The following is a 25127-nucleotide window of genomic DNA, read 5'->3' as shown; positions in this document are numbered from 1 at the left end:
TTTCCAGTAGGAAAATTGAACCCAAAAACAAAAAGCCCTCAATTGCATTTACTATTTTAATTTGCTTTTTTCTTCTTTTTTCTTTTTTTTTTTTTTTTTTTTAATTAAAAGCATCAATTTTGGTGGTGTTTCCAAGAAATCTTTGTAACGAGGGTTTGTTCCCTAAAAACAAGGGGGAAAAAAGGAGTGGGAATTAGATTTTTTGGGATTCAAAGGCTGCCAAAACGTCCCACATTTGGCACAATTCAGATTTTCTTCGTTAACCACTTATAATTTCCTTGAGATGCAGATAGAGCCAATGGGGGCGGCTCGATGCCGGCCAAAACCAGCAAAACCAGAGGGTGCTCAGCAAATTCCTGGTCTCCAGAAAATGCCAGGGTTTGGATGAGAGCTGGGAGGGGGGAAAAACCTCAGGAAAACATCCTTCGTGCCTGTCGGAATGTGGAATGATCCTGCTGTCCACTGCCTGTCTTTGGCCATGGTTCATGTCCAATATTCCAACAGCTTCCATGATTTTCACCTTGAGAGCTTTGGTGGAACTATGACGTCACAACCCGATCTCCATGGAATCCTGGAATGGTTTGGATCAGAGCGGACCTTAAGGATCACCCAGCTGGCCATGGGCAGGGACATCTCCATGGAGATCAGGTTGCTCCAAGCCCATCCAACGTCCTTCCAGTGCTGTTCTACCAACCCACAACTGGAATTCCCCTCTTTATCCGTGGGAAAATTGCTCATTCCAAGTGCAAGGATGATAATTCCCCTCTTCAGGCAGAGTTTTCCCTCAAACCATTGGATTCTGGGCAGCAATGTTGAAAAACTTGGATCTGCTGTGGATTTCTTCCAGCTTTGGGGTGACCTCACTGTGTTTTTCCAAGACCTGAAGGAGGCGACAGGAAAGATGGAGAGGGAATATTTCCAAGGTATGGAGGGGGAGGACAAAGGGGAATGGATTCAAACTGACAGGGAGGAGATTTGGATGGGATTTTGGGAAGGAATTCCCATCTGTGAGGGTGATGAGGTGCTGGGAAGAAATTCCCAGAGAATCTGTGGCTGCCCCATCCCAGGAATTGTCCAAGGCCAGGCTGGAACAACCTGGGATAGTGGAAGCTGTTCCTGCCCATGGAATGGGATGATTACATTCCCTTCCATCCCAACTCATTCCATGATTCCACGACCTTGGAGCTGGACCCCCTTGCACAGGTAGGATTTTCCTGCGGCTGTGGATGAGGTGTTCCCATTTTTCCCCCACTGAGGATGGAGAACGTGGCCATAAATGGATGCAAATCCTTCTGGATCCTGCAGAATGCAAACACCGGGAATGTGCTAAGCTATTCCAGAGGAGACGACACACGCACCCCAAATCCCCCTTCCCAAGTAGAAATTCCTCATTATCTCCTGGTTGGATTTGCAAATCTGGAAAAAAAAAAAACAAACAAGGAATATCGGAAAGGACGAAAGTCTCCAGCGTGAGGAGCAGTGCCAGGAATTCCTTCCTTCCGAAGGCAGTTGTGGATGCAAACCACCGGCAGCAGCTCATTCCTAGCAATAACAGCTATGTCATATTTCCTGGAACACGGGCAGTGCGGAATATCATCGGAAAAGGAAAATAAACACGGCTTCGCTCCGTGAATCACCGGCCATAAATTCTCACCGAGGAAAAAAAACAACTCACACAACTGAGGGAGCCTTCAGGCAGCAGCAGAAGGGTTTGCTGATCCCTCAGTAATGTCCCACTGGAGTTAATATCCCGCTTTTCCAAGCTGGGACAAAGCTACGGCTGGATAAAACAAAGACAAACCACATCCTCCTCCGCTTTCTGAAGTGGGATGAAGTCCGACATTCAATCTGTTTTTTCTGGGTTTAAAACTCACTTTAATGGGTCCTTTTTCTTTTTCTCCCTCTTTTTTTATTTTTTTCCCCCTTTTTTTTAAGGTTGCTTGCCTTGGAAGGGAGATGGCAACTCCCCCAAAATCCCATAAAGGTGCTGCTCCTGGTGGCCAAAAATTCCATTAATTTCTTCTAAAAATATTAAGGATTGAGTCTCAATGGGTGAAAATAAACTGAGCCCAGGAGAAGCTCTGCTGAGCTCTGTTCCCAAAGCCTCCAAACACACAGGGAGCAGCATCCCCAAATTCCTGTGGGATTCGGGGAAGAAATACGGAATGGTTTGGGTTGGAAGGGATCTTAAAGATTAACTCATTCCTATCCCCAGGACAGGAACACAGCTGGAAGCAAGAGTTGGGAATTTGACTTGACTCTCATGTTCTGCATTAGAAATAACCATGGAATTATGGAATATCCTGAGTGATCCACAAGGATCATCCAGTGCAGCTCCCAGTCCGGCACAGACACCCCGACAATCCCACCCTGTGCATCCCTGGGACTGGTGTCCAAACATTCCTGGAGCCTGGGCAGTGCCCAGCACCCTCTGGATGAGGAATCTTTTCCTAAATCCAACCTAAACCTCCCCTGGAACAGCTCCATAAATTTGGGGGAAGTCTTTTCTTAAATCATTCCAAAACTGTAAGACCCCCAAGGAGGTTTTCATCCTGATGGAAGGTGGAACCTGTCCAAGGTGGGAATTTTTCTGGAGCAGCACAAGGATTATTCTGGTTGTCCAATTTGGCCTTGGATTCATTCTGCTCAAGTCAGGACAAACCTGGAGAATTATCCAGGGAATTACATCCCTAAAACTCTCACCTGGTCCTGGTGTAGACGAATAAAGAAAAAATCCTCACAATGAGGAATTTCCCAAAGAAACTTCTACCTGGAGGGATTTTGGGGAATATCCCTGCAATTTAGACCTCGGTGTCTTTATCCAACACCTGCACAGCTGAACGTGGCGTGGAGCCGGAGCTGAGGAAATTCCGGGAGCCTCCACATCCCTTTTGACATCCGACGCCCTCTGAAGCCATTCCAGCAGGTCGGAGGAGTCCCGGAGGCTGGGATGGCTCTCCAGAGGGATGCGGGAGATCCGTATCTCCCTCCTTCAGAGGCACAAATTGTTCACCTGGCCACCAGCAACAATGGAGGCTTTGAGGCCATCGGCGGCCAAGGCATGGAAAAAATTCCTTCCCGGACACTTCCCTCCTTTATATCCGTGCTAATCATCCCTCTGCTGTCAGCAGGGAATGTTATCAGCCTTCAGCGAGGCATCAAACAGAGACAGAGGGATCCCTGATCCCGCCCTGCCCTTCCCAGCGGCATGAAAGGGAAAGAGAAAAAGCCTGGGAAAGGCTGGCACAGGAATTTGGGAGCAGGGAATCAGGGATGGGCGGATGTTGCCTCTCTTTGGCTGCTGCCTGTCAGTTTTGCTCTTGTCTTCATTATTTATTTCTTAACAAATTCTATTCTGCCCCGCATTTTTGGGAAAATGTTCCATCACAACTGGCTCCCAACGGGAAATTGGGCGCTGGGATTCTGGGGTTTTGAGTTAGGAATGCACCTACTTCCTGTAAGAGGGAAAATGATCATTAAAAAGAGCCATTTTTAAACTAATAATAAGGGAAATACAGAACTGGGAATGTTTTTATAGGATCATGGAATGGTTTGGGGTGGAAGGAACGATCAAGATGATCTCGTTCCATGGGCAGGGACACCTTCCACTACCCCAGGTTGCTCCGAGCCCTGTCCAACTTGCCTTCTGTTCTGGATCTTGATTGATCCAGATTCAAATCGATTGATCTTGACTGATCCAGATCCTCGTTCCTGATTGATCCAAAATTCCAACCTTCCTTTACCTCTCCCTGCTCTGAGTGGAAGGTTGGATTAGAGATCTCCCAGGAAAAATTCCAGCCAGCACATCCATATTCCTGCAGCTCTAGTGCTTATCAGCTGGAAAGGAAACTTGGGAGACATTGGGATAAATCCCCATTCCTTCTGTTCAATTATTTAATGTTTAATCACTCGATATCTCACCAAGGCAAAATCGATTGGAAATATCCCTTCCTGTTTTTTGGCTTTTTGTTCTCCTTTTCCAATCCCTTTTCCTCTTTTCTAATTATATTCCAAACCAGATCCACAAAAAAAAAACACAAAAAAAGGACCAAAAAACACTCCCACCCCCAAAAAAAAAGGAAAAAAAACACCCAAAAATGCTTCAAAATGCTTCATTTTTTTTTGTATAAATCATCACTGATGGGACAAATCAAGATCTGCAGATTGCTTTAAAAATAGGAAAGGAGGTTAAAAATAAAAGTTCTTCCAAATATGGACATTTTAATGGATGAAATTTGGAATGTGAAACTGATAATTAATATTTTCAATGACGTGGTGAACTTTAGTAGCAGAATGACCCCCAGGATTTATGAAGAGAAAGATCCAGGAGTTACATCTGATATTCCAGTTGGTTTTCCATGCCATTGGAAGTGAAGCTCTGGAGCCGAGCTGGAAGTGAGCTGAAGCATTTCCTGTGCTCAAAACCCTAATTTTTAATTCATTTTCAACTAAATTAAAATTTTACTTCAACTTAAATTAAGCCTAATCTTTTATTAGGCTTAATTTAATTGAAAGCCCATTTTTTGATTCATTTTAAACTAAGCTTAGAAATAAATTAGTGTGAATTAGAATTCCAGCATGGCTTGGGCTGGGAAAGACTTTAGGAACATCCCGTTCCGTAGGCGGGGACACATTCAACTAAAACCAGTATTAATTAAATATTAAAACCAGTATTAATTAAAACTCACCCTCCAGGTTCTCAGCTTCTTTGATTTCCCTTTTTTTTTTCATGGAAAAACCTCAAAGAGCGGAATTCTTCCCTTGCTGGATTGTGTGCAGGGGAAACATTTGAAGGGAATGAGGTTAAGGAAGGGGCTGGAAGTGGAGCTGGATCAGCTCCTGATTGGCCCTCGTCACACCTCAGTGTTACACAACAAAAATCCCACTCTTTTACCTCCCCCTAATCCCTTGGCTTCCCACTGTTTATATTCCACAGGATTCGCTCCAAGAGTGGAGGTGGTGGTGCCGGGAGATGGAATTGCTCTGTTTTTCAGGAGCAGAGCTCTCAGTGGGTAATTTACCGCCGTGTCATTAAGGTCTGAATTTCGGGAATGTTTTTAAAAGGAAGCCAACGATGTGGGGTCGGATTTGGGATGTGCAGCAGATGAGAAGCAGAACCCCTAAATTCTGATCAGAAATCCCAAAAGAGTTCACTAGAAAGGGTTCCCCTATCCTGGAGCAGGGGTGAATATTCCCAGTGAGCTTCCAGGACGATCCCAGCGGATGGACACAGCTGTAACTTCTCCATCCCAGAGATCCACGGAGCAAAGGGATTTTCCTCAAGAAAATCATATCCTAGGAATGCTGTAAGGTCAGATTGTGACAGCTGGTTCATCCCATGGTTCCGTGATCTGCGGAGGTGGATTTGGGAATACTCATCTCCTGGAGGTGTCATTCTCCATAAGCACGGGGAAAGAGCAACAATTTATCCTAGAATCCCAGAATTCCAGAATGGTTTGGGTTAGAAGGGACCTTAAGGATCAACTTATCCCAGTCCATCAGCAGGAGTTTCATTATCCCAAGTTGCTCCAACCTGGACTTGGACACTTCCAGGGATTCCAGGAACTAAAGGAGCCCTAAATCCCCTCCAACCCAACCCATTCCAGGATTCCAGCATTCCATGATTCATTGATAACCCCCCTAAAATCCTCCCTAAAACAGGAACGACACAAAGGAAAAGTAAAAAAATCCTCCGGGAAAAAGCCGATTAACTGTGGGGAGGGAATGAATCCAGCTTATCCCTGATTTCCCTGACACCTTGCACTGGATTTATTGGAAGTTTTAAGCTGGTACTTTTGGCTCCGTCCACTCTCCAGGGAGTCAAAAAGAAAACCCTGGAATTTTGATGATCCACAAACATTTGAGGCAAATCAGCTCCTGAAGTTCCCGTGTCCCTTGGCTCTGATTTTCCATGGATATCTGAGATGGAACCCTCAGCAGGATGAATCCCACTCCATTTTTCCCATCAAAAATCAACATTTTCTCACCCATTTTGGCAGAATTTGGCTTCATTTAGGAGTTTGAGACCCCGAGACAAGAGATTTAATGTCAAAATAGAATCCAGGCATGGTTGTCCCGATGATTTTGCTCCTTCCTGCTCCAAAAGGTTTTCCAGAGTTCCTGAGGAATGACAGACAGGATATTTACTAGCTTGGCTTCTGTGGAGGCAGCTGTTAAATGACATCACTCTTCCCAATCCCAGATTGAACCATGGAGAAAAGAAAAATGGGAATATTTCTGTTTATTCAGAACTGATCTGCATAAAAACTGTGGGAATGAGGAGAGGGCCCTTTATTATCCAAAAAATTCCAGTGTCATTTCCTTTATTTCTTTGTCTGTGATGAGAATGGATCTGGTGAGTACCCAATAATAATAAAAAGTGGTTTTCCTGAGCTCCTCTCACTTTGGAGGGAAAGTAGGAAAGAGAAAATGGATTTATTTGGAATATTTGAGCAGAAAATTCCAGCATTCAAGCTTTTTCATTGGAGAAAAATTGATTGGAAAACACAGCCGAAATATTTCATCCCATAAACACTATTTTTTTTTTAACTTGTAGTTGTCAAAATTAAATAAAACTGAGAAAAATTCAATGTTTTCGGGGTAGAAAATGAAAATCTTCCAAAAAACTCTCCCAAAAATTGTCCCTGAAACAAAGGATCTTTTCTAAAGCCTTTTCTCTCCTTGCTCTTAGATCCATGCCCTCCCCATGAGATCATCTTTCCCTCAGGAATGAGCCCAATTGGAAAAGCAAATAACAGCGACAAAATGGTTGGGAATGGCGCTGGAGCAGCGGTGGGAGCTGTTTTGTGGGATTTGGGAGTGACTCTGGATGGCCTCAGTGGTTCCCACACATACATAAACCGGTGGGATCCACGGATCCAGCTTTTCCTTCTGGCTCTCCCACACATGTGTGGTGTGATTTTGGGTGGATTCCCATCCACAAACCCTTCCCCACTCTCTCCATCCTTTGCGAGTTGCTCCCGTTGTCCTGCTGGGAAGTTTTACAGATTCCTGAGGGTGAGGAGAGCAACCGGACACAATCAATGCTCCATGAGGATCTGCATCCGTATTTTTTCATTATTTTTCTTTTTTTTTTTTTTTTTTAATTTAACCCACTTCTTCTCAGTGTCTGAAGTCATCCCTGCAGCTCAAAGCAGGAATGTGCCATGAATAATTCAGCAAGCCAGGTTATCCTTGAAAATAGACCTTTTCCCCAGTTTTCCACTGGATTCCGTGAGATATCTCCCAGGGTGGAGTCCAGAGAAGAAACATCATCATCATCATCATCATCATCATCATCATCATCATCATCATCATCCTGTTATTTATCCTAAACTGAGGGAAATGACCCACACTGCAGCACATCTTTCTGTCCCAAGGAAAGTTTGTCCTGGAAAACAGATCCAGATTGGAAATATCCGAGTGAAGGGGTAGGAAAGAGAGACAACATCTCTTCCCTCCGGAGCCTGGAACTGGAATTATCCTTGGGTTTATCCCTGGGATATAAATGCCTACAAATCCACACCGACATCCTTGTGCAGCCACAGGTGTGAGAAGATGGAGCAGGAGATCACAGAATTCACAGGATCACGGGATCATTTCAGTTGGAAAAGACCTTCAGGATCGTGGAGTCCAACCTGTGACCAAAGATGGCTGAGAACATGGAAAAGGTGGATGAGAACTTTAAGGAGATCACAGAATTACAGGATCATAGGATCATTTCAGCTGGAAAAAACTTCCAGGATCATGGAATCCAACCTGTGACAGAAGATGGAGGAGAACATGGAGGAGGTGGATAAGAAATTTGAGGAAATCACAGAATCGCAGGATCATTTTGGTTGGAAATGACCTCCAGGATCATCGAGTTCAGCCTGCAATGAAGATGGCTGAGAACATGGAAAAGGTGGATGAGGACATGGAGATCACAGAATCGCAGGATCATTTCAGTTGGAAAAGATCTCCAGGATCATGGAGTTCAACCTGTGATGAAGATGGCTGAGAACATGGAAAAGGTGGATGAGAACTTGGAGAAGGTGGCTGAGAACACTGAGGAGATCCCAGAACCACAGAATCATTTCTATTGGAAAACATCTCCAGGATCTTGGAGTCCAAACTCTGACAGGGCAGGTAAGAACATGGAGAAGGTGGCTGAGAACTTTGAGGAGATCACAGAATCATGGGATTACTTCAGCTGGAAAAGACATCCAAGATCACGGAATCCAACCTGTGCCCGAAGATGGGTGAGAACATAGAGAAGTTAGCTGGGAACATGGAGGAGGTGGCTGAGAACAAGGAAAAATTGGCTCTTCTGCTGCCAAACCCAATTTTGGTGTCTGTCCCACACTTCAGGATCATGGAGATGCCTTTCCAGAACATTCCCCCAGGCAGAACCATTTTCCAACCAGGAAGTTTAACCCCCAGCACTGCCAGTTTGACTGAGTGCCTCCAAAGCCACCCAGGTGTCCCTACTCCAAATGGCAGAGGAATTTGGACACTGGCACCAGGAAAAGTCACTCTGGGATCCCTGCTCTTCCCTGGATTGGGAAGGAGCTGTCCCAGGAGCTGGGCCAGGTCCCAGCTGGCTCTGGATCTACCTGGAGCTAAAGGGAAGGGTCTGTTGTCCTTGGGAAGGACCTAATCCTGAAATTCCTGTCAGTGGTCTCACTCCCATGCACTTGGGGTCTGTCAGAGAGTCATGGAATATCCTGAGTGGGAAGGAACCCACAAGGATCATCCAGAACACAAACACCCCAACAATCCCACCCAGTGCATCCCTGGGAACAGTGTCCAAACACTCCTGGAGAAGCCTTGGGAATGTGCCCATTCCCTGGGGACCTGGGCAGTGCCCAGCACCCTCTGGGGAAGAACCCTTCCCTGAAATCTGGAGCTAAAGGGAAGGGTCTGTTGTCCTTGGGAAGGACCTAATCCTGAAATTCCTGTCAGTGGTCTCATTCCCATGCACTTGGGGTCTGTCAGAGAGTCATGGAATATCCTGAGTGGGAAGGAACCCACAAGGATCATCCAGAACACAGACACCCCAACAATCCCACCCTGGGCAGCCCTGGGAGCGTTATCCAAATGCTCCTGGAGCAGCCTTGGGAATGTGCCCATTCCCTGGGGAGCCTGGGCAGTGCCCAGCACCCTCTGGGGGAAGAACCTTTTCCTAAAATCCAACCTAAATCTGGCAGAGCTTGGTCAAAAAAGGTGCGACCTAGATTTTGGCTGGTCCTTGAACAACACCTGGCTTGGATGCACGGATTGGCTCCAAGGAGTTTTGATCCCGTTCCTCCGGGATGTGTGCCGGGGTGTTAATGGACTTTTGGAGCTGCTGCTCCCCAGGGTTGGCTCTTCCGGGGACAGGTGGCTCCTGGAATGTTGTCACCAGGCCACTGGAGCCAGCAGGGTTCAGCTGAGGGGTGTTTGCCACCAGCTGGTGAAGGAACTTCACCTCGTCCTTCCTTTGTCTAGGAAAAACCCTGCAGGGAGTGACAACTTGGTGATTCCCTTCTCCCTGACAATTCCAGGCACTGGGAAAGACTCAAAGGAAAAAAGAAAACTGAAGGAAAATCAGAAAACTCAGAGGGAGCCCAAAGGAAGGGGCAGCCATGTTCTTCCCACTCAGTGTGTGAACCTTGACAAGTCCACCTTGGATAATTATTCCATTTGCCTCCCGCACCCAGCACATCCCAATTCCAAGGCTTTCCTGGCTGCAGGAATGTGCTGTGATCCTCTTTAGGACCAACCAGGGATGGAAACAAAGCCGTGATCCCATTTTCCAAGGGATGGGGATCTACCTTTTGAAAAGCTCCCGAGATCAGCCGGACAGCCGGAGTCAAGGACAAGGAGGTGGAATCCGGAGGGAATTCCTGCAGGAGTGAACTCACAGGCTGTAAAGCAGCAAGTGCTTAAGGCCAGACCCCATAAATCCCCTAAATGAGATGCTGGTGACATTATAGACCCGGCTTGTTGGTTTTTCCAGCTGAGCTGCAGACCACAGCAAATGATTTATATTCCAGGAGTTGGGATGGGGGGGAAAGGGAGAGCGGGATGGGGGAAGGGGAAAAGGGGAGTGACTGATGGTGTTTAAATTCCTAATTAATTCTTTACTTCAGGAAGGAGGAGAAAAAGGAAAGAGTGACTTGGTCTTAGTGCTGGGAAGTGAAAAGTGCAAATTGGGGATGAGAGGGAAAAAGGAAAAGAGGAACTAAAAATCCTCTTTCCAAGCTGCATCCAAAGGGGAGAGAGGCACCAGCTCCTGTGGGAGGGGTAGAGCACAAACTCTGGGAAGGAGAACGGAAAGAGAATGGGAATATGTGTGAAAGGCTGGGAAATTTGGGATTTTTCAAGCTGGACAAGACTCCAGGCAGAGCTCAGAGCCCCTTGCAGGGCCTGAAGGGGCTCCAGGAGAGCTGGAGAGGGACTGGGGACAAGGGATGGAGGGACAGGACACAGGGAATGGCTCCCACTGCCAGAGGGCAGGGATGGGTGGGAGATTGGGAATTAGGAATTCCTGGCTGGGATGGAATTCCCAGAGCAGCTGTGGCTGCTCCTGGATCCCTGGCAGTGCCCAAGGCCAGGCTGGAGCAGCCTGGGACAGTGGGAGGTGTCCCTGCCCATGGCAGGAGGTGGAATGGGATGAGCTTGAAAGTCCCTTCCAATTCCTCCTCTTTATCCCAAAACCTGGGAACAGTGGTGGATATGGAGAAGATTCTGGAAGGGGAAAAGAATCCCCTTGGTTTAACTGCACCAGAAAACCAAAGTCTTTATGAAAAGCAACGTTTTGAGAAAAACTCCAGAAATCCACCTGAGCACTTTCCCCTGGATTTTATGGACAACAAAGGATTTGATGATCTTGGAGTCTTTTCCAACCTTAGGATTCAATTTTAGGATGGATGGGCTCATTCCTAAATCACTCAAATTTAGGATGGATGGGGTTCTACTCATCCTGAGGCTCCATTGACATGGAAAAACCCAGATAATTAGGAAAATGTAGATGTCTGTATTTAATCCGATCCATTTCATGCTGGAATTCTGATCCCGACAGTTGCACATAGGGAAAATATATTTAGGAATATTATGGAAAATATACTTAAGAATATTATGGGAAAACATCCTTAGAAATATTCTGAAATATATTTATTTCCATCCTCTGATACACACAGAGAAATGGAACAAGAAAATGGCCAAACCAGAGCCAAAAACCACTGAGATTTCCTCATGGAATTCCCAGAAACTCCCAAAAATTTTTTTTCAAATCCAAGGAATCGTCCTTGTGACTGAAATTTGCCTGGATAACAAGGAAGAACGAACAAACAGAATTTGAAAGATGGGATTTTTTTTGGTTTGTTTTTTTGGGTTTTTTTGGGTTGTTTTTTTTTTTTTTTTGTTTGTTTGTTTGTTTGTTTTTTGACGGATGGAGAAAAGGGAACAGCGTTAAAATGAAAGGAAATATTTCCCTCCTGGCTTTTTGTAACTATCCCAACATTTTGCCCTGACTGGAAGGATTCTGACAAGCTGGGGTTGGGTTTTCCAGCAATACCAATCCATACAAGGAATTAGGTGGGATCCTACTCCGGGAACGCCTCCAGGTGGAAATCTGGGCTGTATCCTTCACCCAGTCCAGAGTCAACGGATTTTGGAGATCCAGGAGGAAGCGCTGGCTTTTATGAGGTGAAATATTTAATCTCAGGCTTGAAACAGGAAATATCATTTTTAAAATGGCTTTTAATTGTTATTTTTCCAATGATTTATAGCTCATTTCACCAGGAAAAAGTTTATCCTTGCTGTGACCAACTAAAATATTCCTTGGCTGTCACCTGTGTCCCCATTTTCCTCTTTTCCCTTTTTTGTTTCTTACCTTGGATCTTCTTTTTAGGTTCTTCTTTTAAGATCTCCCCCCTCACTACAGGAATCCAAGGATTTCCACATGGATTTCATGCCCACTTTTCCAATCATTCCATCCACCAGAATCACCAGTGCCTTTCCTCAGGGTGGCTTCCCAGGGATTTCAAGCTCAAATTTGGATAAGACACCAGTGGAAAAGAGGAGGGGTGGAATTACAGAGTGAAGGTTCCAGGGTCTCCCCAAATTTTGGGATTCATCCCAGGATCAGCTTTTAAAGCTCTGCTACCAGAGTTGGACTTTTCCAGAACTTCAGAGCAGGGAAAAGGATTTTCCTGCTACAGCACCTGAGAGGAGATTTAGGGAAAAAAAATGGGAATGTCGAGCACTTTCCTGAGCACAATATTCCCATTCCATCCCCCTGTTTGCTCCAAGGCAGAGTTAATTCCCACATTCTGGAATTCCAGAGCTCAGTACTCCCAATCCATCCCCCTGCTTGCTCCAAGGCAGAGTTAATTCCCACATTCTGGAATTCCTGAGCACAATATTCCCACCTCCGCCCCCTCTGTCACTCAAAGACAGTGCTAATTCCCAAATCTTGGGATTCTTGAGCACAATATTCCCATCTCATCCCCTGCTCACTCCAAGGCTGAAGTCCCACATCCTGGGATTTCTGAACACAATGTTCCCACCTCATATCCCCACTTGCTCCAAGGTTAATTCCCACATCCCAGGAATATGCGGTCAGTAATTTGTCAAATTATCCAGGGGAGTTCCCACTTGCAATGAGCTTGATTTCACCTGAGGCTGCAGCTGCTATTCCCAAATTTCATCCATCCAGGCACCGCGCTTCCCTTTGGAAGAGTCAGGTAATTCCTCACAAATCCTTGGGAAAGACTGACCCCTTCTGGGAAACCAACCCGCGGCTGCTCAGGGAATCTGGAAACGGCTTCTGTGCCTTGGAATTTCCCCCAGGAATTCTGGGCAGCAAACCCACTGCATTGGCCGTGAAACCTTTCCAAGGAATTTTCTGGAGATGTTTCCCTAAGGATGCTTTTTCCTATTGGCTTCCACCAGTTAATTTCATATTCTCCCTCACATTCCCAGATTTTTCAGCTCAGTGATGTCCCCTCAAATTATCCAATTCTGCATCATCCTCCAGCTTCTCCTTCCTGCCTCTCCCCTAATATTACAGCCTTTTCCCTGGTGGTATTTGGCATAATCCCACATGTCCCATGGGATTTTCTCCTGTGTTTGTTCCGGTCTCCAGGACAGCCAGATCTGGGATAGAGCTGGGGGATGCTGTGGGATTTGTGTGGGATCGGGTCCTTGGCCACACCAACGACTGGGAATTGTCCTTTCCGGCCCCTCTGGGGACATTCCCATGGATCAGGCTGAGCAGGAGCAGGATTTGGAGTTTATATCCAGCTCCAGGATTATTGGGCAGATATTCAGGGATATCAAAATCCATTGGTGAATTCCTGGCCTTGAGAGTTGTCCTGTGGAGGATGCCCAAGCAGGGATTTTAGGAGAGACTCAGCTTCTTTGTGGATTTGCCTTTGCAGGATTGACCACCAAAATAATGGAATTTTAGGATAATTTAGTTTGGAAAAGACTCTTCAAATCCTCAACTCAACACTCCCAAGTGCCCGAAGGATATTTGGAAATCAAAGTGTCCCCTGACCCTCCAGAACCACCGGATTTTTGCTCTCCAGTATAATGAGGAGAAAATTCCAAGTGCTGCGTAAATTCCCAGTCATGACTCGGATGATTTCACACTTCGTGGATTTTAGGAGCCCGGATTTGATGTTTCATTGCCCCTTTTGGACACAAACTCCGCAGGGGGACAAATGTCTGCTCCAGGAATGTGCTCCCTCTCCAGCTGGGATCAGCCAGCTCTTCCAGACACTACGGAAAAATCCGTGACCTCCTAAGGCTTCTCCCAGGCTGCTCAAAGATTCCCTCAACCCTAAAACCTTTCAATCCACTCATATTTAGTGATGGAGTGGCTCTTTTTCCTGGGTAGGGAAAATCCCATTCCTTGAATCCTGCGGCATTCCCGTGGCGGTGCTCTCCATGGCCTGCTTCCATAGGGTGTGGAAAAGTTTTCCTTCTCTCAGGGTTTCATTTCCCCACCGTTTTATTTGCGGTGTCTTTGCCACGGGTCAAGTGCGAGTGGCGTGTCCAGAATATTCCCTGACTCAGGGATTTCACTCCTTATCCCAGAATTACCAAATCCCAGGTTGGTTTGGGTTGGAAGGGACCTTATGGATCATCTCATTCCAACCCCGACACCTTCCACTATCCCAGGCTGCTCCAAGCCTTGTCCAACCTGGCCCTGGACACTTCCAGGGGTATCCAGGGGCAGCCACAGCTTCTCCAGGGCCTCACAGGGAGGAATTTCCTCCTCACTTCCAATCTAAATCTTCCCTCTTTTAATTTAAAACCATTCCCATTTTTCCTATCACCACCTGCCTGTGTAAAAAATCCCTCTCCCTCTTTTTTACAAGCCCGCTTTAAGCACGAGAAGGCGACAAATCTCCCTGGAGATTCCCAATTCCATCTGCTCCCTCCAGCTCTCAAATCCACTGAGATCCTTAAATCCAACTGGAATTTTTGGCCAAATGAGGAATTATCACCCACTAGAATCAAAAATCAGAGAGAGGGGAGACTTTGTGGTTGATGCAAGGGGAATAAGAGGATGGGGAGCTGCCCAGGATCATCTCCATGATCCCTCCAGGAGCACGAGGAATTCCAGTGGCATTGGACAAAGCCTCTCAGAGGCCGCAGGTGATGGGACGGGATAAATGGAATGCAATTTTTCCCTGTACGGAAAACAAACCTCCACGAAAAGCTGCTTTTTCCACATTACTGATATGAAACTCCCAGAAGTTAATTAAAACCAAAGGTAATTAAAGCCAGATGCAAGAAAGGATTTTTGTTCCCCAGACTCCCTGCATGACTCCCAGTGAGTCCAGGTGACTGGGAACATTCCAAAAGATTTTCTGGGATCATTAGTGAGGCTGGAGGGCCACAGCCATAAACCAGGAGCAGATTCTGATGAGGAGCAGGTTCTGATGAGGCCCTTAACTCCTCCGGAAGGTAATGGGAGCTGTAAATCTCCGTATCCTGGGAATGCCGGGAGGATCCAGCCAGCAGCCTCCCTTTAATCCATGACATCAAGGGAAGAGGAGGGGGATTCATTCCAACCTGGAAGACCTGAGCCTCATGAAATGGGAATTATGTGCAGGAATGAGAGAGCTGGAAAGTCCAATTCTGGTTTGAAGAGCATTGGTGGGAACCTTGAGGAATGGCACAGGATTCCAGGGATTTGCACCTCGCAGAGCAGAGCTTGGAATTTCGTACCTCCAATCCCTGAACTTGTCCACAGCTGTTTCCTTTCCTTTCTGGATATTCCAAGTGCTCCAGAGAGGAGATGGGATGTTCATGAGGAGCCACAGTACTGAGCTGGCCTGGGGTGATCCAGGTCAAATCCAAGTCTGGAATGACCGCTCCATGCAGTGACCCCTTTCCAGGTATGTGAAGATCCAGGTGGGAAATCCATGTCTGGAATGACTTCCATGAGCAATGATTCCCTTGCAGGTCTTGGTCATCCATGTAGGAAATCATTGGCTGGGATGTGCAAAGATTCCCATTCCAGGTTTGTGGCAACCCAGGTAGGAAATCCATGTCTGGAATGACCTCCATGTGCAATGATTCCCATTCCAGGTCGGTGGTGATCCAGACAGGAAACCCAAGGCTGGAATGACTTCTCCATGCAGTGATCTCCTTCCAGGTCTGTGGTGATCCAGGTAGGAAATCCATGTCTGGAATGACCTCCATGTGCAAAGATTCCCATTCCAGTTCTGTGGTGATCCAGGTGTGAAATCCATGTCTGGAATGACCTCCATGTGCAAAGATTCCCATTCCAGTTCTGTGGTGATCCAGGTGTGAAATCCAAGGCTGGAATGACCTCCATGTACAATGATTCCTATTCCAGGTCTGTGGTGATCCAGGTGTGAAATCCAAGGCTGGAATGACCTCCATGTGCAAAGATTCCCATTCCAGTTCTGTGGTGATCCAGGTGTGAAATCCATGTCTGGAATGACCTCCATGTGCAAAGATTCCCATTCCAGGTCTGTGGTGATCCAGCCTCGACCTCCCTGACTTCAAATTAGGGCTGCTCATCTTCTCTGGGAGGAGTGTATGAATATTAATTAAAATATGGTTCGTTTTTGCTAATATTAATTAACATTTCTCTAATATTAAGTTAAACTGCTCAGGGATGAAGAGTAGGAAGCAACCAGGAGTCGGGAATTTTCACGGACACTTCTCACATTCTCTGAGCTATTTTGGCTCAGTTCTATTTTAATTCTTGAAAATCCTGCTTTAGATGTTTCTGCAATTATTTAAAAGCTAATTTCAGCCCAAATCAATTGGGTTAATTTATGCAGCTAAGCTTGGCTCACTTAGGAGCAGCTTAAAGACGAGTTTTCCAATGCCACCCAGTGGGTTGGACACTGGGATTTCCATTTGCCTGAAGCTTTGGAATTGTTTAAAACCCTTGAATTTGAGACCTTCTGGAATTTCGCACTCTCCTGGACAAGCATCCCTAACCATTCCTGGTGTAACAGCTTCTGCCTCTGGCAAGAGGAGAATTCCTGAGATTTCCTCCCAAACGGAGCACATCCCTGGAAGGAATTTCCAGCTTTTCTGGGCATGGAGCAGGAGGTCTGGAGCCATTGGCAAATCCAGGCTGGTTATGAGCTCACCACCTCTCCGAGGGATCTCCATCTAATTCCCAGACTTCTTCCCACTTCTGGAATTATCCACATTCCCCAGTACCCACTTCCATGAGCCATAAATCAGTTTTGTGCCTCCATTTGTTTTCTCTGTGTCCCAGATTTTCCCGATTGAGGCCAATATCCATTTTTATCCATATTTTATTAAATATTGAGCAGCTTTTAATCTCTCAAAATTCCTTTCTACGCTCAAGCCCAAATAAAAAATTCCACTTAATCCTTGTTCCACCAAATTATTCCAGGCAACTTTTCCACTTTATCCACATTCCCTACCAAACTGAGCGAATTATTTTTCCATAAAAATCTCAGACACAGAGGGTCAGTCTTGATAAACTTTACATTTCTTCAGTTTTTTCAAGGAGCAAAAAAACCCTCTCTTTTGAATATTCCCACAATATTCCCATGAACAGGAATGCTTTTGTGAAGTTTTGATTATTTCCAAGCTCCCTCAGTTTGCAGGATAAATAGATAATTTTTTTTTTTCATGGTTCTCCCTTGCTGGCTCCCATTGGAATGGTTTTGCTTCCTGCAAAGCTCAAGGCTTTTTCCCTCGGAGTTTTAATCCTCTTTTATAAAGTTTTGGATGTTTTCACATTCCAGGAGTTGCACCATTATTTCCTCCTTGGTGAACAAGCAACACTTTCCCTTTCTGGACCTCGCCAGTGCCAACATTGGAATCTTTCACGCCGAGAAATCAGCCAGGACTTGGGATTTGGAGAAAGGAGCATCAAGTACTGCAAGGATGAGATTTGTGAGTTGATAAATTCCACTAAAATTCCATTTCTTACTATGTGGCAGCAAAAAAAAATTCCTTTTCCGAGTTCAAAATCTCTTCTCTCCTTCAGGATTTCCCCCCCCCACCCCCCGTTTCCTTGGTATTCCTGAATCCAACCCTTCATTCCTAATTCCACATAAACCAATCCTGCTCAAACCTCTTTAAACTTAGAAGGCCTTGGGTGTCCCAGCCTTTCTTCTGGAAAGAAATTTCCTGGATATTCCTGGCATTTATCCCAAAAAATTGGTGAATCCCCTAAAAATATTGTAATGCCATGAGAATGGATGATGGAATTAAGGTGTCAGGCCTAAACATGGAAAAAATCATGGAATTGTTGAGGTTGGAAAAGCCTTTTTTGGGTCCAATCATCCAGCACTTCCCAGGCCACTGCAAAGTCCCCAGAAAGTGCCACATCCACATGGATTTTCAATCCTTCCAGGAACGGGGACTCCACCACTGCCAGGGCTGGACAATCCTTTCCATGAGAATATTCCCTGAAATCCAAACCTCTCCCGTTTCTCTGGGAGCAGAGCCCGACCCCCTGGCTGCCCCCAGGGGAGTCTCAGGGTGGCTGTGCCCGGGAACTGGGGTTTAGAAACGGAATGGGAACACGATTGTCATGGAATCACGGAACCATGGGATGTCCTGAGCTGGAGGGACCCACAGGGATCACCCAGTCCCAATCCTGGCCCTGCACAGACAATCCCACCCTGAGAGCGTTGTCCAAACCTTCCCGTAGCTCTGGCAGCCTTGGGAATGTCCCCATTCCCTGGGGAATCCCTTCCAGCGCCTCACCACCCTCTCCCAGCCATCGGGGACTAAATCTAATCCAAACCCTTCTCCAGCACATTTTGCTTCAGCTTCCTTAGAACAAAAATTTGGGAAGGACGCTCCTGAAGTCAGGCCTTCCTCCATAAAAACTCCTGAAGTTTAATCTGATTTAAAGAAATAAGGGAAAAAAAGATTAGCAAAAATAGGACAAAAGCAGAAAAAAAATTTCCTTCAATTTTGGCAGAGGAAAAGGAGACAAAAAAGTAGAAAATGAGACTAAAAGTTTTCACTTTCAGTTATTTGATTTTTCATTTATCTTTGTTCCACAAAGCCTTTCCAAGCACGCGTGAGAGCATCAGCATTCCCGCAGAAATCCCTGGGACCACGCGTTCCCAGACAAGCAAGGGTTGGAAACACTCGGCATTCCAAACAGAGCAGGGACAACAAAGCAAACACAAAATAAACAGGATTTCCCCCTCTTTAAAAAGAAAAAAAGTTTGGAATATTTATGTTACGCTTTGTTCTTTTTCTGGGAAAATTCCAACTCTCAGAATCCGAGGAAAACCTCAGATTCCTTTGGGAGTCAGAAGTGCATTCCCAGCTGGTGCAACCACTGAGGAAGTTTTGGGAATGCTGCCACCAAAGTCCAAAATCTTGGAATTTTGTTGCTAAAAATTCTGATGGTTTTAAAGACAATCTTAGGAGTTCCGATGAGAGCGATAAACCAACGGAATTCCAGGACATGGAGAAGTGGAACTGGAGATTTTCAGCAAACACGGCATGGTTCTTCTCCTTGAGGGAATGAAGGAATGGGAGGGATGGGAAGGAGCAGGACCTCCAGTTTCCACCAGCACGTCCAGGGAAGAGAAGGGAGCTGGGAAGGGCCTGGAGAATTCCTGAGAAAGCTGGGAATGTTCATCCTGAAGAAGGGAAGGCTCCAGGAAGAGCTCAGAGCTCCTTCCAAGGCCTGAAGGGGCTCCAGGAGAGCTGGAAAGGGACTGGGGACAAGGGATGGAGGGACAGGACACAGGGAATGGCTTTGAGCTGAAAGAAGTAGATTTAGATGGGATTTTGGGAAGGAATTCCTGGCTCTGAGCGAGGTGAGATCCTGGCAGAGGTGCCCAGAGAAGCTGTGGCTGCCCCTGGATTCCTGGAAGTGTCCAAGGCCAGGTTGGATCCCCCAGGGATAGTCCAAGGCAGGAGGTGGGAATGGATGGGATTTTAGGTCTCTTCCAACCCAAACCATTCCAAGATTCCCTGAGCAGATTAAAATCCCCTCTGGATGCCCCTGACTTTATAATCAGACGAAATCTCAAATATTGATGATCTGGGACATAACCAGCCTTTTTTTCCCCTCACCAAAGGCTCCCTGAGGCATCCACAAGGAATTTTAAGGGAAGAACAGTTGTGCTGCTCGTACTCACCAAACGATGGATCCGAGGAGACGCCGGATCTTTTCCGCCCTCAGCCAAAAGTCTGGATGGCTGCACCAATTTTAGCAAATTGTTTGTGCCAAGGAATGTTCCCGGACACTCAGCTCCAACTCAGTCCCAGTAAACTCTGAGAACAATCCATGGCACCGCTTTCCCCCTGGTCAACAATCACCTCCACAAAGCATTCCTGGAAAATCATTGGGAATTTGTTGCTCCTGCCTCCAGGGCATTCAGGCTTGTGTACAAGCAAAGAAAACAATGGACTTGATTGGGATGTAGCATTTTCATTTGATTAAGTTTAATTAAAGGGTGGGGCTTTCTGCCTGCTCCATTAATCTGATTAATGCAGGCTGGAATTTTGGGAATAGGGGCCAGTGAAGGTGTGAGCGTGTGATGCCGACATTGGAATGGGATGAGGAAAACATCCCCTTTCCTGTCAGCGGGATCTTGCTGCCAAACATTTCTGGTCACGGCAGCTCCAAAAGCCAAAATAGGTCTGAAAACCACAATAAAGATGGAAAAGTCCTTTGGGATAGAGGAAAAGATCAAAAAAAAAAAAAAAAAAAAAAAAGGGGGATAGGAGGAATGATTAATGGAAGTATTGAGGATGGATTGATGGGAGATGATGGAGGGTTTTCAAATCCATGGGAAAAGATAAAGGGAAAAGGGATTGGCCATTCCTGGTTTCAGCGGAAGAACCGGAGAGGCTCAAATTAAATCAGCAATTGGAGTATCCAGCACAAATTCCTTGTCAAAGAATCCATGGGTGCCTGAAACCAGCAAGATTCCAAAAGCAGATTGATCTCCAGGTCTCCCACCTCTGGACTTGGGTTATTTGGGAGAAGAGCAATGGACACCTGCCCTGTTCCATTCCCGCTTCCAGGAACCAGCAGGGAGGCAAGGAGGGACTTTTGGCTGCCCCAGCGTGGCCATTCTACGGTCAGACATGGACTTGGGGAGAGAAATCCATGCCGGGGACTGAGCTGGGACATGAAATTCCAGTCACTCATCCTGGGCGCTCCCCACTCCTCTCCAAGGCTGGAGCAGGATTTGGGATAAAGGATGGAGGGACAGGACACGGGGAATGGCTCCCACTGCCAGAGGGCAAGGATGGATGGGAGATTGGGAATTAGGAATTCCTGGCTGGGATGGAATTCCCAGAGAAGCTGTGGCTGCCCCTGGATCCCTGGAAGTACCCAGGGTCAGGCTGGATGGGGCTTGGAGCAGCCTGGGGTGGTGGGAGGTGTCCCTGCCCATGGCACTGGGATGATCCTTAAGTTCCCTTCCAACCCAAACCATTCCAGGGTTCTATAAATGCACCCGCCCCACTCAAGACCTCGGATTTCCTGCAGCTGAGCGTCCACCAATGAAACCCAAGAAAAATGACTCAAAAGTTGGGCCAGAATCAGAAAAAAAAAAAATTTGAAGCTCATGAGTCCCTGTCATCCTGAACATTACAAGAAACAGAGATCAGCTTGGTTTTATTCCTCTGACAGCAGGAATTTTTTTCCAAATGGATGAGTTTTAAGCAGTTGTCACAAGCCCAAGGCCAGGTTGGACAGGGCTTGGAGCAGCCTGGGACAGGGGAAGGTGTCCCTGGTTGAGGCAAGATGATCCCTAAGGGCCCTTCCAACACAAACCTGGAATTCTGGGATTCTGTGATATTCCCCATCCCACCAGGAACGCCGTTTCCCACTCATCATCCAATCTTCTGAGCTGCTGTCTTGGGGTGACATCCCAGAGATTCCTGCTCAGTTCCCATTGGCTCCAGATGCTCCATTCCTCCACCTGCAGAAGGACAGGGTGGATCTGATCTCCATGAAGCACAGGAGACCTCAGGGATCAGCCCCATCGGGATCTTCCCTGTTTGCTGTTTTCCCGCTCTGGATGAAGTCAAAGCCTTGAGGGAAATGCCCCCTGCTCCCGGAGCTCTCCATGGAGCCATCCAGCCTTTCCATGTTTTATTTGGAAAACGTGAACACTTTGTGGCAAACACCATTTAAAATTTCCCATTTTGTTGTCGTCGTCCCGGCCGACGCAAAAAAATCCCTGGATTTCTAATTCCCATTTATTAAACTCCATTAAAAAGGTAAATATAGCAACTCCCCTTTGGAGTGGCTTCCTTTCCCTTTTCCCTTTTAACTGATTATTTCTCCAAGGTAAAACTTTTCATGCAATGGCCAAACATCAGTATTAATTAGATTAATTAGCGGGGGGGAGCTGTTAATTTTTTTTTTTTTTCCGAGGGCTGTAAAGCAGAAATGAAACAAAACTCACTTTATATCCCCAGACAAATGTGTGTGTGTGTTTATATATTCCCTAATTCCTGCCAGTTTTCCTCCTTTTTTCTCCTTTCAAAGCACTCCAAGCAATAACCCTGGGGATGAGAGAACCCTTTCTGTTTATCCTTGTTTTCCTTCCAATAAGGAATAAGCTCCGAGGGCATTATTTTAACAAGGCCCTCGTAATCCTTTAACGGGGTTTGTTGAAAATAAGACCCAGCACTGCCAGACACCAGGCAGCAAAAAGCTGCTTAGTGCCAAACTCCTTGGCACTGGAGAAGCTGGGAATTGGCGGAGTTTCCCTCCTGTTTTCTGTTGGAATCTGCGCTTTCCTGGGAGCCCAAAAGCGGGGAGGAGTTCAGGCAGCACCTGGAATGTGGTCCCTGTGCTCAGGGAGTGAGCAGGATAAAATTTGCTCCGGTTGATTCCAATATGGGATGAGCCTGAAGGAATTGGAGGATCTCAGTGCTACAGGGATGGAATTCTTGAAATGCCACAAAGATGTGGATCCCAGATCCTGGTGGAAAAAGTCAAGGTGCCGCTCTCCATGGAGAAACACTGGAAGGCACAAAGTCTAAAAATCCTAAACCAGAGAGAAATTAAAAAACATCAAACTTGATATTAAACACGATCCTGGGAGGGTTTAAGGCAACAGTCTTGTTGGAAAAATGAGAATCCAGAAGAAATGTGGCTGTGGGATCCAGGGGAGGGGGAATTCTGCCCCTGTGCCCCATGCTCAGGTGGGGCCCCACCTGCAGAGCTGCCCCAGGCCTGGATCCAGCACAGGAAGGAGCTGGAGCTGCTGGAGAGAGCCCAGAGGAGGCACCAGGATGATCCCAGGGATGGAGCAGCTCTGCTGGGAGGAAAGGCTGGGAGAGCTGGGAATGTCCAGCCTGGAGAGGAGAAGCTTTGGGGTGAGCTCAGTGTGACCTTCCAGGACCTGGAGGAGCTTCAGGAAAGATGGAGAGAGAATTTCCAAGGGATGGAGGGACAGGACACAGGGAATGGCTCCCACTGCCAGAGGGCAGGGATGGATGGGAGATTGGGAAGAAATTCCTGGCTGGGAGGGTGGGCAGGGGCTGGGATGGAATTCCCAGAGCAGCTGTGGCTGCCCCTGGATCCTTGGCAGTGTCCAAGGCCAGGTTGGACACTTGGATCACCCGGGATAGTGGGACATGTCCCAGTGTGGATTTTCCCCTTTCCCAACAGCTCCAGTGGTTGGTAGTGAGTATTTTCCCTGTGATCCTGGATTTTCCTCCCCTCCAACCTTCCAAATCTGATCCAAAGTCCAAACTTGCTTTCGCCTTGCCCTGGCTGCTCCTGGCCCTGATCCAGGGAGCCGCCACCTCCTCCTGATCCTTTAAATCCAAAGTTGGGTTGGATGGAGCCCCCGATCAATCCCATCCCACACGGATAACGAGGAGAGTTGATAAACTTTTACAAAATCCAGATAACCTCCCCTGGCTGCTTCCCTTCTGCCGGAGCTCATCCCAGCGCTCCCATTTTCCATCAGGGAAAAAAACCACAAAGGGAAGGAGTCACCCGGGAAAAACAAACAGGGCCTGGAGATAAGAGCAAGTGGGAGAGCAGGAGATAAGGATCAAACGCTCTTCCCTGCTCTTTCCCTCCTCTCCGCTTCCTGCCGGGAGCAGCTCTGCCCTCCCACCTCTACTTCAGGTGGCAACAGAGCTGGGATTCACGTCAGGGTCAAGTTTTTCCTGAGGTTTTCCAGGTTTTCCAGAGGCACCAGCCTTGAAATCCTAAATTTACATGATCTTATCCCGTGCTGGAGAGCCCCGGGTTTGTCAGGAGATGCCACAGGAATTCTGAGCCTCAGGAACAGGTTGGTCCCTGATCCAGCTGACAAGGCCACGAAAAAATCCAAATGTTTGAGGTTTTCCATGTTTTCCAAAGGCACCAGCCCTGAAAACCAAAATTCCCATGTTCTTACCCAGTGCTGAAGCTGGGGAGTCCCAGATTTGTCCCAGGAGATGCCACAGGAATTCTGAACATCAGGAACAGCTTGATCCAGCTGACAAGGCCACAAAAAATTCCAAATTTTATCATGCCAGAAGTGAGGTTTTCCAGGTTTTCCAAAGACACCAGCCCTGAAAACCTAAACTGGGAAGTTTTTTTTGTCCAGTGCTGAAGCTGGGGATTTCCATATTTGTCCCAGGAGATGCCACGGGAATTCTGAGCCTCGGGAACAGGTTGGTCCCTAATCCAGCTGACAAGGCCACCAAAAAAAATCAGCTGGAAAAGCTGATCCAAGCATCCAAAAAACCTCAAAGAAGTTTCAAGTCATCCCTGTTCCCTTGTTTTCTGTATCCCTCAGGGAATCTCATCATAAAATCCTGGAATTTGAATTGGAAGGGACCAACCAGGATCATGGAAGTCGAAGTCCTGGCCCTGCACTTGGGTTTTCCATCCCTCTTCCTACAGCCTGGACTTCAGGAGTCTCAGGGGTGACTTGGAATTGTCAGGGATGTGATCCCAGCACTTCCACAGCTCCAGGAATGTTCCATTCAGATTCCAAGCCAGAGCCATGAAGGCAAACAGCTCCTCCACCAACCAAATCTCCTCTTTCTTTGAAATTCCCAGCTTTTGGGACCACAAAACCCAATAACAGCACAACTGGCACATCCAGGTGGCTCCAGGAAAGAGGGAATTTGGAATTGTGACTCTCTGGAAGTGGAGCTGTTTATCCAGAGTTTGGATGAACCATAAAATTAATCCCTCACTTTAACACGGATCACGACGGTCCCAAAAATGATGGAAATGAACCCATTTTAGAGCTGCTCCACTTCCCAACAAAATATTTTCCCTTGGGACAAAGCTTATGGACATGGGACTTCCCAAAAAGCCTTCCCAGTTTATAAAATGGGATGACTGGAGATTTTGTGGAGCAGAAAAAAAGCTCCTTATGATGGAATGATGGAACCCCAGGATGGTTTGGGTCGGAAGGGACCTTAAGGATCATCCACGGGCAGGGACAATTCCCTCTATCCCAGGGTGCTCCAAGCCCTGTCCAAGCTGGCCTTGGGATCACAGGTGGGATGTCCCTGGTGGGATCCAGCTCACAGAGTTTCAGCCATCAAATCCCACAGAGATGCTCCAAGGGCTGGGAGAGCTGGGAATGCTCACCTGGAGAGGGGAAAAAAATCCAGGCAGAGCTCAGAGCCCCTTGCAGGGCCTGAAGGGGCTCCAGGAGAGCTGGAGAGGG

The 25127-nt window shown here is 46.9% G+C and overlaps 1 long non-coding RNA gene across 2 annotated transcripts; it reads left to right on the top strand.

The window, feature by feature from the left end:
* The first annotated feature begins 632 nt into the window (after positions 1–632).
* Positions 633–6546, top strand: LOC128788731 (uncharacterized). 2 transcript variants are annotated; one of them, XR_008431185.1, is made up of 3 exons: positions 633–923; positions 4937–5036; positions 5817–6546. It is a non-coding gene; the product is annotated as an uncharacterized LOC128788731 (long non-coding RNA). The 2 variants fall into 2 exon arrangements; XR_008431184.1 differs by lacking the exons at positions 4937–5036; positions 5817–6546 and adding exons at positions 1068–1203; positions 1306–2201.
* The last annotated feature ends 18581 nt before the right edge of the window (positions 6547–25127 follow it).

Source organism: Vidua chalybeata, chromosome 1 (assembly GCF_026979565.1).
Source record: "Vidua chalybeata isolate OUT-0048 chromosome 1, bVidCha1 merged haplotype, whole genome shotgun sequence".
In the NCBI taxonomy this organism is placed as follows: domain Eukaryota; kingdom Metazoa; phylum Chordata; class Aves; order Passeriformes; family Viduidae; genus Vidua; species Vidua chalybeata.
Note: the sequence above shows the minus strand (reverse complement) of the source record. Positions and strands in the feature narration are given on the sequence as shown.